This window comes from Leptodactylus fuscus, chromosome 3 (genome assembly GCF_031893055.1).
Source record: "Leptodactylus fuscus isolate aLepFus1 chromosome 3, aLepFus1.hap2, whole genome shotgun sequence".
NCBI classification, from domain to species: Eukaryota; Metazoa; Chordata; class Amphibia; order Anura; family Leptodactylidae; genus Leptodactylus; species Leptodactylus fuscus.
This window is the reverse complement of record NC_134267.1, coordinates 232,703,473-232,715,736: the sequence shown is the minus strand read 5'-3', so window position 1 is coordinate 232,715,736 and position 12,264 is coordinate 232,703,473. Positions and strand designations below refer to the sequence as shown.

At 47.0% G+C, this 12,264-nt stretch overlaps 1 protein-coding gene and 1 pseudogene across 1 annotated transcript in view; both read right to left on the bottom strand.

The window, feature by feature from the left end:
* LOC142198606 (uncharacterized) overlaps positions 1-12,264 on the bottom strand; it is a 200,701-nt gene that overhangs the window by 122,960 nt on the left and 65,477 nt on the right. The gene's annotated exons all lie outside the window — the stretch shown is intronic.
* LOC142196953 (uncharacterized) overlaps positions 1-12,264 on the bottom strand; it is a 38,328-nt pseudogene that overhangs the window by 21,402 nt on the left and 4,662 nt on the right.

The following is a 12,264-nucleotide window of genomic DNA, read 5'->3' as shown; positions in this document are numbered from 1 at the left end:
CCAAAAGCCACGTTGTGACTTCGGAAATCAAAGTCTCATCATCTGGCAAATGCTTGTCCTTCAAAAATAACTGAATTGTTGGAAAGAGGTGGAAGTCTGATGTTGCGAGGTTGGGTGTATAAGGGGGATGCGGTAGAATTTCAAAGCCACAGGAGCATGCTTCCATTTGGGCAACATGTGAGTTGTGAACTGGAGCATTGTCATGCAGAAGGTGGAAACTTTTGGTGAGCATGCCACGACTTTTGGTTTTGATGGCCTCCCACAATTTCTGCAGCAGTGAAGCGTAGTATGCCCTAGTGATCTTGGTACCTTTTGCTATGAAATCCATCAATACAACGCCATACTGGTCGCAACATACTGTGAGCATAAGCTTGCTTGCCAAGGGTTGGGCACGTGCCTACTTAACTGGAGGCGGTGAGTCATGATGATTCCATTGCATCTCAAGATCATAGTGATGGACCTAGTTTTCATCCTGTGTGATGAGTCTGTTGAAAAAGTCCTCCTGGTGTCTGCGGTACAATGTCAATAGAGCCTGAGAGCATTTGACTCGTTCCTGCTTCTGAAAAGGTGTGAACAGCCGGGGAACCCAGCGAGCGGTTACCTTATGCATGTGAAGATGGTCTTGGAGGATTTTTTCTATGGACCCAACACTAATTTTTTTTTAATGTAGATTGTGAGCCCCATATAGGGATCACAATGTACAGTCTTGTTTTCCTATCAGTATGTCTTTGTAGAATGTGAGTAAATCCACACAAACACGGGGAGAACATACATACTCCTTGCAGATGTTGTTCCTGTTGGGATTTGAACCCAGGACTCCAGCGCTGCAAGGCTGCAGTGCTAACCAGTGAGCCACCGTGTTGCCCCGGACCCAACACTAATCTTGACATTTTGGGCTAGGTGGCGAATGGCCACATAGCGATTTTCCAAAAGGGCGATCTCCACTTGCTGCTTGGTGTGTTCATCAATAGCAGAGTGGTGTTGCCCTGGAATTGGAGCTGTCTCCACCGAAGTCTGACCGTAAACCATTCATTTCATCGAACGTTTCTTTTGGTGTGCGGCCTTTCAAGTGTTGCTCTGTATTCCACTAGGTCCATTATCAAACCTCATGTGCCCCACTTCAGCACATGCAAAGTCAAGACCATTATCCGTTCTCAGTTGCAAATTGGAACGTTATCTATAGAGACTTATATCATTACTAGAGATGAGCGAATAGTATTCGAAACTCTAGTTTCGAATACCTCGCTCCATAGGAATGAATGGAAGCTGCTGGCGTGCGGCCGGTGCCGGTGCTTAACTCCTTGCTGTTCGGCTGCTCCTGTTCATTCCTATGGGAGCGAGGTATTCAAAACTAGAGTTTCGAATACTATTCGTTCATCTCTAATCATTATACATGTGCAGTTTCAGCTTCCTGTGACAAATAGAAGTGGGCCAGGGGAAAATTTTAATGATTGCCCCTCGTATATAACAGTCAATACAAATGTTTCGTAGAACATTTCCCACATTCTCTGATTAAGCTGAAGCGTGACTTTTGTAATAAAACATTTCCTACATTTTCAACATGAAGATTGCTTCTCTCCTTTGTGAATTCTTTCGTGTATAACAAGGTTGGCCTTTGCTCTAAAGCATTTCCCACATTCTGAACATGTGAATGGCTTCTCTCCTGTGTGAATTCTCTCATGTATGACAAGCTTTGATTTTACTTTAAAAGATTTTTTGCATTTTGAACATGGGAACGGCCTCTCCCCGGTGTGAATTCTCTCGTGCAAGGCAAGATTTGATTTATCTGTAAAATATTTCCCACAGTCTGAACACAAAAATGGCGTTTCTCCTGTATGAATTCTTTCATGCAACACCAGCTTTGATCTCACTCGAAAACATTTCCCACATTCTGAACATGAGAATGGCTTCTCTCTCGTGTGGCTTCTCTGATGTTTTACAAGATTTGATTTATCTGTAAAACATATTCCACAGTCTGAACACGAAAATGGCTTCTCCCCTCTGTGAATTCTTTCATGCGTAATAAGTTTAGATTTTTCCGTAAAACATTTCCCACATTCGGAGCATGTAAATGGTTTCTCTCCTGTGTGAATTTTCTGATGCTCTTTGAGTTTATTATTAGAAATAAAACATTTCCCGCATTCCAGACATGAGAATGGCTTCTCTCCTGTATGAATTTTCTCATGTCTAACGAGATTGCATCTTTTTGTAAAACACTTCCCACATTTCACACATGTGTACGGCTTCTCCCCTGTGTGAATTCTATGGTGATGCTTAAGTACGTTTTTAGTAATGAAAGATTTCCCACATTCGGAACACGTAAATGGTTTCTCTCCGGTGTGAATTCTCTGATGATACCTAAGTCCGTCTTTACTACCGAAAGATTTTTCACATTCTGAACAATTAAATGGCTTCTTTCCTGTGTGAGTTCTTTTGTGTAGAACAAGCTGTGATTTTGATGTAAAAAATTTCTCGCACACAGAACAGGAATGTAGCTTTTCCCCTCTGTGAATTTTTTGGTGTATAGAAAGAAGGGATCTCTTTGCAAATTTTTCTCCACATTCACCACATTGAAAACTATCACTCCCTTTTTCCCCTGTACTTGTGGTAACAATCTGAGATCGGTTAGAAGGTTCCTTGGGATTCGGAGGATTATATGATTCTGGAGGAAACTTAAGCGTAATGAGGTTTTCTTCCCGATAGTGTTCCATGATATCTTCATCTTCTACTTTACAATTTAGCAATGATATGATGTTTTCCTCAGAGCTCGTACTGGGATTTTCTGTTACGATTGAAATAAAATGATGAATTTAATTTTCAAATCAACAAAGTAGACAAATTTATAACATTTCTATTAACCTCTTCCCGTCAAAGGCTTTTTTCTATTTTCCTCTTTGACTCCTTGCCTTCCAAACTCAGAACTTTTTTATTTTTCCGATCACAGAGCCATATGAGAGCTTAAAGGGATTCTATCATTAAAATGCAAATTTTTCTGGGAGTCATGTTGGAATAGCCTTAAAAAAGGGCTATTCTTCTCCTATCTTTAGATGTCTTTTCTGGGCCGCCGTTCGGTATAAATCCCGACTTCGCCTATCCACTGGCCATAAGAAAATGACCGCTTACACAGTATTGTAAGCAGCTATTTTCTTGTGGCCGGCAGGCATGCGCAGTCGGCCGCCAGAGGCCTAGAGGTCTGAAGCCAGCGCCAGAAGAAGACGCGAAGAGAGGCCGTTCCTGAAGAAGATGAAGGCCATGCTGGAGAGTTCTCTCGCAGCATTGGGGACGCCCCCAGTGCTGTTGGAGTGCTGGGGACCGCCCCCAGTGCTGTGGGAGAACTCATTTACATACCGGGTTTTCTACTGAACGGCGGCGCGGAGAAGACATCTAAAGGTAGGAGACGTGGTACCCAGAAACAATTGCATTTATTATTCTGTACAATGTACTGGAAAGCTGGAAAAAATTCAGAATGGAGTGGAATTGGAAGAAAAGTACAATTGTGCGACTTTCTTATGGGCTTCATTTTTACGGCGTTCAGTCTGCAGCCAAAATGACATGTCACCTGTGTCCTATGTTTTGGTACAATTCCGGGGATACCAAATTTATATCATTTTATTTACATTTAAAAATCTTAACAACAATAAAAAACTTTGCAAAAAAAATTTTCACGTCGCCATATTCTGAAACCCATAACTTTTTTATATTTCCATGTATGGCGATGCATAGGGTTTTTTTTTTTTTTTTTTTGCGGGGCCGGTTTGATTTTATTTTTTCCAGTAAGGCATTCACCGAATGCAAATTATATTTTCATAAGTTTGTAGACCAGCATTTCACAGTAATATTCTACTTTTATATAAGTGCTAGGTAAGGGGGGGGGGTGATTTGAATTTTTAATACTTTTTATTTCTTTTAAGATTTTTTTTTAATCAATTTTACTGTATTTTACTGTATTTTTCAGACCAAATGGACCTAGGACCTACACTTTGCGGGGTTGGGTACGTTACAACACCTATTGATGCATGTAGATATCAAGGTGAGGGTGGCAGCGGTTCGGCCTGTTGACACCGAGGATCAGAGAAAACAATGGAAAGCAACAAAATGGACCTAAGACTACAAACAGGGAATCCGCACTCACTGGTACGTGGAAGAAGAGCCAGGTCGACAATCCAAATGGACAAAAACCCTTTTATTGGGGTGAAAATAAACAGAAAAAGCATGGAGTGTTGGCCCTGCAATTGAATTTGCCTATGTCAATGTGTGACACACCAGTCACGTGATGGAGTCACATAAAGGTGGGCGCAGGCTTTCTTCTCCACCACGTGGCCCCCACATAGTAAAATATTTTCCCCACAGTGGCCCCTACAGAGTACCGAGGTGTTTGTAGAATTTGTTTGAAGTTGTGAGTTAATCTGATTCTTACCTTGTGATATAATCGACTGGTAGTTTTCCATCATGGCCTCCTTGTACAGGTCCTTGTGTCCTTTTATATACTCCCACTCCTCCATGGAGAAATAGACAGTGACATCCTGACACCTTATAGGAACCTGACAACACAATGATACGGTCATCCCCCGACCCCTCCATGGTGTTACTGTATAATGTCCCAGCATTCCCAGCAGTGCTCACCTCTCCAGTCAGCAGCTCCGTGATCTTTTTGGTCAGTTCTAGGATCTTCTGCTCCTGTATCAGTGAGTGCGGGGGAGGGTCTGTGATGGGGCTGTGGCTCCTGCTCCGTCCTCCTGACTCATGGACATGGCAGCTGGGAGTCACACAGTCACCCGATGTCTTCTTCACCACTGCGTATTCCTGTATATGGAGAAAAAGAGATAGAGTTGGGGAAATAAATGCTGTGAACCTGTTGTATAGATCTTTAGTGGGATCACATCTGGAATACTGGGGTCAATTCTTGAGACCTCACCTGCAAAAGGTGAGTATACAATATACAGCTGAGATAGGTGTTTGGCAGAGGCAGGGCTGGCGTCAGCGCACAGCATAGTTGGGCAAGTGCCGGGGCCCACAGAGCCTCTGGGGGCCCCCCGGCACTTGCCTGCCCCAGCACTTGCCTGTCCTGATTTCAGCTCATCGGCGTCCCGACGGACGCTGATGAGCTGAATACATAGATGATTAAAGCAGGAGCTGTGAGCTCAGCTCCTGCTTTAACGCTGCGGTCCGGCTTGCGTGTGTAGGCGCGATGACGTCATCACATTGCGCCTACACACGCAAGCCGGGCCGCAGCGTTAAAGCAGGAGCTGAGCTCACAGCTCCTGCTTTAATCGCCTATGTGAATGGAGTGAGAGAGCGGAGAGAGGAGCATTGGGGGAGCGATGGAAGGTGAGTGTAAGTGTTTGTTTTGTATTAAATATTAAGGTGGAACATAATGAAGGGGGCCCATGAAACTGGGGGGCAAATGAAGGGGAGGGAATGGCATGACACTGGGGAAGCTTAAGGGGGTGGGGAGAGAACGGCATGAAACTGGGGACAGAGATGGAGGGGGCCCAATGAAACTGGGGGGGCAAATGAAGGGGAGGGGTTGGAACGGCATGACACTGGGGCAGATGGGGGGGTGGAACAGCATGACACTGGGGCAGAGACGGGGGACATGAAACTGTGGGCAGATGAAGGGGGAGAACGTGATGAAACTGGGGACAGAGATGGAGGGGGGGACATGAAACTGGGGGCAGAGGAAGGGTGTATATGAAACTGGGGGAGAGATGGAGGGGGGGCATATAATTTACGGGTGACTGTAGGAGGTGTTATGTCAGTCCAGGTAGCTGCAACGGGGCTAAGGAATAGCAGCAGGGAATCTCGCCCTGCACTACTCCCACTAGCTATCCCGGTCCCTGCCTCACGGGTGTGGGTCGGCTGTACTCAGGCTAAGCCTGACCCCGACAGCTCCTCTCTCACTGATACCGTAGGCCTAGAGGGAAGTGGGAGAAGGAATGCCCTATAAGATCTCTAGGGACTGGAGACTAAAGGGGGTCACCCCTAACGAACAAGTGAAGCTGCTACTGACAAGGACTGACAAGGGTGTGCGCTGACTAACAACACAAGCAGCACACAGGAAAAATGTGGGAAAGGATTCCCCCAAACCAATATGGGAAGGAACCTTACACTAGGAAACAAACACAGGGAAACTGAGTAGAAATCAAAGGATAAGGCAATTCACTCACACAGTCAATTATACACAGAGGGAGGATTGGTGAACACAGAAGGGAAAACACACAAACCAACTCGTTCACCCAAACCTCCCAAAAACCAACCACGGAACTTCCTCTATCCAAGATAACCACCTACTCCTTCTGCTAAGGCCTAGCTCTGTAAAAGCGACACTCAGCACAGAACCATGGGAGGCATGGGTTTAAATACAGAGTAGAGACCACTCCTCCCAGGTGCAAATGGGAGGACAGACTAATCAACCAGGAAATAAAGCTGCCTACCAACAGTGCGCGCGTGCAAGTCAGAAGGTGTGCACCAATACCCACGACAGGACAACCCCGCAGCGCCAGGATGCCACCCCAGACACTGCACAGCCAAAAACTCCCCAGGTAAGAAAAATAGAAAGTAATGAACCTAAATACTCCTAACAGGATCCTCCCCTCAAGGAGAAGACTCCGGATTCTCTAGGAGCATCCTTCTTCGGGAACTCCTTGTGGAATTTCTCCACGAGTCTGGGGGCTGACATATCCGACTCCAGGACCCAAGAATTATCCTCAGGACCGTATCCCTTCCATGCCACCAGATACCGTAGCTTCCCCCGAACATATTTGCTATCCAGAACTCGGGATATCTCATACTCCCCGGACTCAGAAACTGGTGGAACCTTAACTGGAGACGTTCCCTTCTTGGCCTTCTTTAACAAGGAGACATGGAACACCCGGTTTATCTTCCACCTTTGGGGTAGTTGCAGCTGGGCCGCCACTTCATTTACCATCTTGATGATCTTAAAAGGACCCACAAACCTGGGACCCAGCTTCTTGCTAGGAACCTTCAACCTGATATTCTTGGTGGACAACCAAACCATCTCACCAGGGAAGAACTGCAACTCTCCTCTCTTCCGATCCGCCTGGACCTTAGCCTGGTGCGACGCCCGCACCAGATTCTCTCGGATACGGGACCATACCCCTTGCAGCTTTTTAGAAAATAGCTCCTCCTCCGGAACTGGGGAAGAAATGGAAGAAAATACTCAGAAAACAGGATGTCTACCACCGGAGCAAAAAAAAGGTGTGGTACCTGTGGCATTGGAATCATGGTTGTTTAGGGAAAATTCTGCCAGGGGGAGAAAGGCAGCCCAATTATTCTGGTTCTCTCGAACAAAACACCTCAAAAACTGTTCCACATCCTAATTCTTCCTCTCTGTTTGTCCGTCAGACTCTGGGTGAAACCCGGAGGAAAACGACAGTGTAACTCCCAACCTGCTGCAAAAAGCCCGCCAGAATTTAGCCACAAATTGCGGTCCCCTGTCCGAAACGATCTCCTCAGGAAGACCATGCAACCTTACAATTTCTTTAATAAACGCCTCTGATAGTGTCTTGGCACATGGCAGCCTGGAAAACGGGATCAAATGGCACATTTTCGTGAAGCGGTCAACGACTACCCAAATGACCGTGAAACCCTTAGACACCGGAAGGCCCGTGATGAAATCCATAGACAGATGAGTCCAAGGTGCCTTAGGAGGTTCCAATGGATGTAGAAGACCGTGGGGATGGGTATGCGACGCCTTGGCTCTTGCACAGACCGAACAATTTTGAACAAACTGCAAGACATCCTTACTCCACCCTGGCCACCAAAAATTCCTAGACACCAATCTCATGGTCTCTGAAACCCCCGGGTGACCAGCAAGAACCGACTCGTGACACTCCCTCAGGAGACTTTGTCGGAGAGTAGTTGGGACAAAAAGCTTGTTTCTAGGTATCTTGGAAGGTGCAGCGTGTTGCGCTTCGATCAAGGCCTTCTCCAATTTCGCGCCCAATACTGCTACCACCACTCCATCCCCAAGGATAGTGGCAGGCGCCTCTCGTTCCTCCTCAGTCGACATATACCGGGATAAAGCATCAGCCTTAACATTCTTTGAACCCGGCACATAAGTCACGGTAAAATGGAACCGCGCAAAAAATAGAGCCCATCTGGCCTGCCGTGCATTTAATCTCTTCGCCGACCCAAGATAAACCAAATTCTTGTGGTCAGTAAATACCTGGACTGGCCTTCTGGCCCCCTCCAGGAAATGACGCCAATGTTTGAACGCTAGTTTTATTGCCAGTAGTTCCCTATCTCCGATGTCATAATTCCGTTCAGAGGCAGAGAATTTCTTAGAAAAGAAGGCACAGGGATGCGTACCCTCCTCGAACTCCTGAGAAAGTACTGCTCCCACCCCCACCGAGGAGGCATCCACCTCCACTCGGAAGGCCAACCTCTCATCCAGCTGTCTCAAAATGGGAGCGGACGAGAATCGCTTCTTCAGTTCTTCAAACGCAGCTAGCGCCTCTGGCGACCACTTAGCACAGTCAGCCCCCTTCTTAGTCAAGTCCGAGATAGGTTTCACAACCTCAGAAAATCCCTTGATAAACTGGCGATAATAGTTGGAGAACCCCAAGAACCGTTGGACCGCCTTTAGGTTCTCGGGTCGCGGCCACTCCAAGACTGCCCTGACCTTCTCAGGGTCCATCTCGAATCCCTTTTCCGATAGGATATAGCCAAGGAAACATAATTTATTGACCGCGAACACACATTTCTCTAGCTTAGCACTTAGCACTTAATTGGTTAACCCTCAGGAGATCTAAAACCTCCCTCACTCTCTCCCAATGAGTCTCCAAATCCGGGGTGTAAATGAGTATATCGTCCAGATAGACCACAACCCCCCTCCCTATGACGGCACTTAGTACATCATTAATAAAATTCTGAAAAAACGCAGGCCCATTGGTTAGACCGAAAGGCATCACAAGATTCTCAAAGTGTCCTAGGGGTGTGTTAAACGCTGTTTTCCACTCATCCCCCTTCTTGATTCTCAGCAAGTTATACGCCCCACGTAAATCTAGTTTACTAAACCAGCGGGCTCCCGTAATCTGGCTGAATAGATCTGAGATCAACGGAATGGGATAGGGATTCCGCACCGTGATTTTGTTAATCTCCCTAAAATCCAAACAAGGGCGCAACCCTCCATCTTTCTTCTTTACAAAGAAAAACCCCACTGCTACTGGGGACTTAGATGGGCGAATATGCCCCACCTCTAGACTCCCCTCAATATACTCTTTGAGCGTCTCCCTCTCCGGAATAGTGAGATTGTACAACCTTGTCTTGGGTAACACTGCATTTGGTATAAATTTAATCGAGCAATCATAGGTGCGATGTGGTGGTAATGTCTTGGCTGCCCTTTCCTCAAAGACCTCCCTGAACTCACATATTTCTTGAGGCAAATTGTCTATAGACAAAGACATAACGGATATGGGCAGACATCGACCATTACACCCCTGCCCCCAAGAAACTACTGACTCGGTCTCCCAGTTGATAATAGGGTTATGCTGCTTCAGCCAGGGCCACCCCAACACTACTTGTGCTGGTAATTTAGACAACAAGAACAAGTCAATCTCTTCCCTGTGGCCACCCACAATAAACTCCAGACCCTCCACCTGTTTGGAGATGACAGCTTGCTGTAGAGGGGTCTTATCAATAGCCCACACCGGTATCTGAGACTTCAAGACCAAAGGACTCACCCTTAATTGCTCACAAAACCCTGAGTCAATAAGGTTGACTGCCGAACCACAATCAACCAAAATCCGGCACTTCTGCCCATTTACCCATCCTTCAAGGGTCAACCCGGCAGTCTGAGTACAGGAAATATGCACACCTCCCTCCTTAGTAGGTTTTCTCCCTTTACCCTCAATAGACCTGGGGTTATTACTCTCCTTGGCGAACCATTCTCTGGAGGGGCATACCCTTGCTACATGTCCCATCCCTCCACACACAAAACAGCGTACTGTGCGGGACCCTTCACTCTTGGGTCTAGCCCTTCGCACAGTGGCCCCAATCTGCATGGGTTGGTCCCCCGGGTCCTCTCTAAAAACAGAGAATTGAGGAGGGCTAAGCCCCCCAGGACTCTTGCCTCCACGCTCCCGGAGGCGCCGTCCAACTCTAATTGCCAGCTGCATGGCCTCATCTAGATCTCCCGGAACAGGGTGAGAAACTAGATGGTCTTTAACCTGGTCCGAGAGCCCTGTCTCAAACTGACTAAGTAGAGCGGGGTCATTCCAGTGTACTTCTGCTGCCCACCTACGAAACTCTGTGCAATATTTCTCTATAGCGTGATCCCCTTGCACCACACGTCGTAGGTTATACTCAGCCGTGCGTACCCTGTCTGGGTCGTCATACAGTAACCCCATTGTGGAGAAAAACGCCTCTACAGTTAGTAAGCAAGCTGAGTCGGCTGGTAACGAATGTGCCCAGATGAGGGGATCATCTCTCAATAAAGTAATAATAATCCCAACTCTCTGTACCTCAGAACCGGATGAAAACGGCCGTAGCCGGAAATACAAAAGACAGTCCTTTTGAAATCGGAAAAAATCTGACCTCTTACCTCGGAAGGGTTCAGGTAAGCTGACTTTTGGCTCCAGAGGACGACCCACAGGGGCGCTACTCACCTGCCTCTGTATGCCCTCCACCTGAGAGGCTGTGTGTTGAGCCAACTGCTGTAACTGAGATACGCCAGAAGCTTGGATGGCATCCATTCGTAGCTTGATCCCCTCCATCTCAGTGGAAATCTGCTGCACCGCCTGATACAACTGTTTCAGGTCCGTCATAATACAAACAAACCTTTTTTTTTTTTTTTTACCGGCTGAGTGTACTGTTATGTCAGTCCAGGTAGCTGCAACGGGGCTAAGGAATAGCAGTAGGGAATCTCGCCCTGCACTACTCCCACTAGCTATCCCGGTCCCTGCCTCACGGGTGTGGGTCGGCTGTACTCAGGCTAAGCCTGACCCCGACGGCTCCTCTCTCAATGATACCGTAGGCCTAGAGGGAAGTGGGAGAAGGAATGCCCTATAAGACCTCTAGGGACTGGAGACTAAAGGGGGTCACCCCTAACGAACAAGTGAAGCTGCTACTGACAGGGACTGACAAGGGTGTGCGCTGACTAACAACACAAGCAGCACACAGGAAAAATGTGGGAAGGGATTCCCCCAAACCAATATGGGAAGGAACCATACACTAGGAAACAAACACAGGGAAACTGAGTAGAAATCAAAGGATAAGGCAATTCACTCACACAGTCAATTATACACAGAGGGAGGATTGGTGAACACAGAAGGGAAAACACACAAACCAACTCGTTCACCCAAACCTCCCAAAAATCAACCACAGAACTTCCTCTATCCCAGAACACCACCTACTCCTCCTGCTAAGGCCTAGCTCTGTAAAAGCGACACTCAGCACAGAACCATGGGAGGCATGGGTTTAAATACAGAGTAGAGACCACTCCTCCCATGTGCAAATGGGAGGACAGACTAATCAACCAGGAAATAAAGCTGTCTACCAGCAGTGCGCGCGTGCAAGTCAGAAGGTGTGCCCCAATACTCACGACAGGACAACCCCGCAGCGCCAGGATGCCACCCCAGACACTGCGCAGCCAAAAACTCCCCAGGTAAGAAAAATAGAAAGTAATGAACCTAAATACTCCTAACAGGAGGATTATACTGTGTGGGAGCACATGATAAATGAATGAGTGGGCGGAGTTAACATTAAAGTGGGTGGAGCCAAATTTACCACGGCGCGCAGAGCGTGCCACACATTTTGCCCCTCTTTCTACTCTTTAAAAGTTGGGAGGTATGGCGTTGTTGATGCCACGCTCCTTTATCTGCAATGCACAGTGTCTCGACTCCCCTGCCTCCTTTACAAGGGGGCCCACTGAGGCTCTGTCGCCCAAGGGCCCATAAAAACCTGGAGCAGGCCCTGGGCTGAGGTGGTCCCATCAATATGAGGTCACCACTGTAGCCACAATGGCCAGACTAGCACAGGATCGGCGGGGAAACAGAAGTTAAGTAGCAGTTCTTTTTTATTTTATTCTCTAGCTCTTCCTGTTAACGTATAACTCTTTAACCCCTTCCTGTTGCAGGCATTTTCCGATTTTTGAAAAACCGACTTCCCATATGAGGGCTTAATGTTGGCGGGACAAATTGTACTTCATAATGGTATTATTTAATATTTGTGTGACTTTCTTATGTGAAGCCAAATTGACATGTCACCTGTATTCTATGGGACAGTATGATTCCGGGATACTAA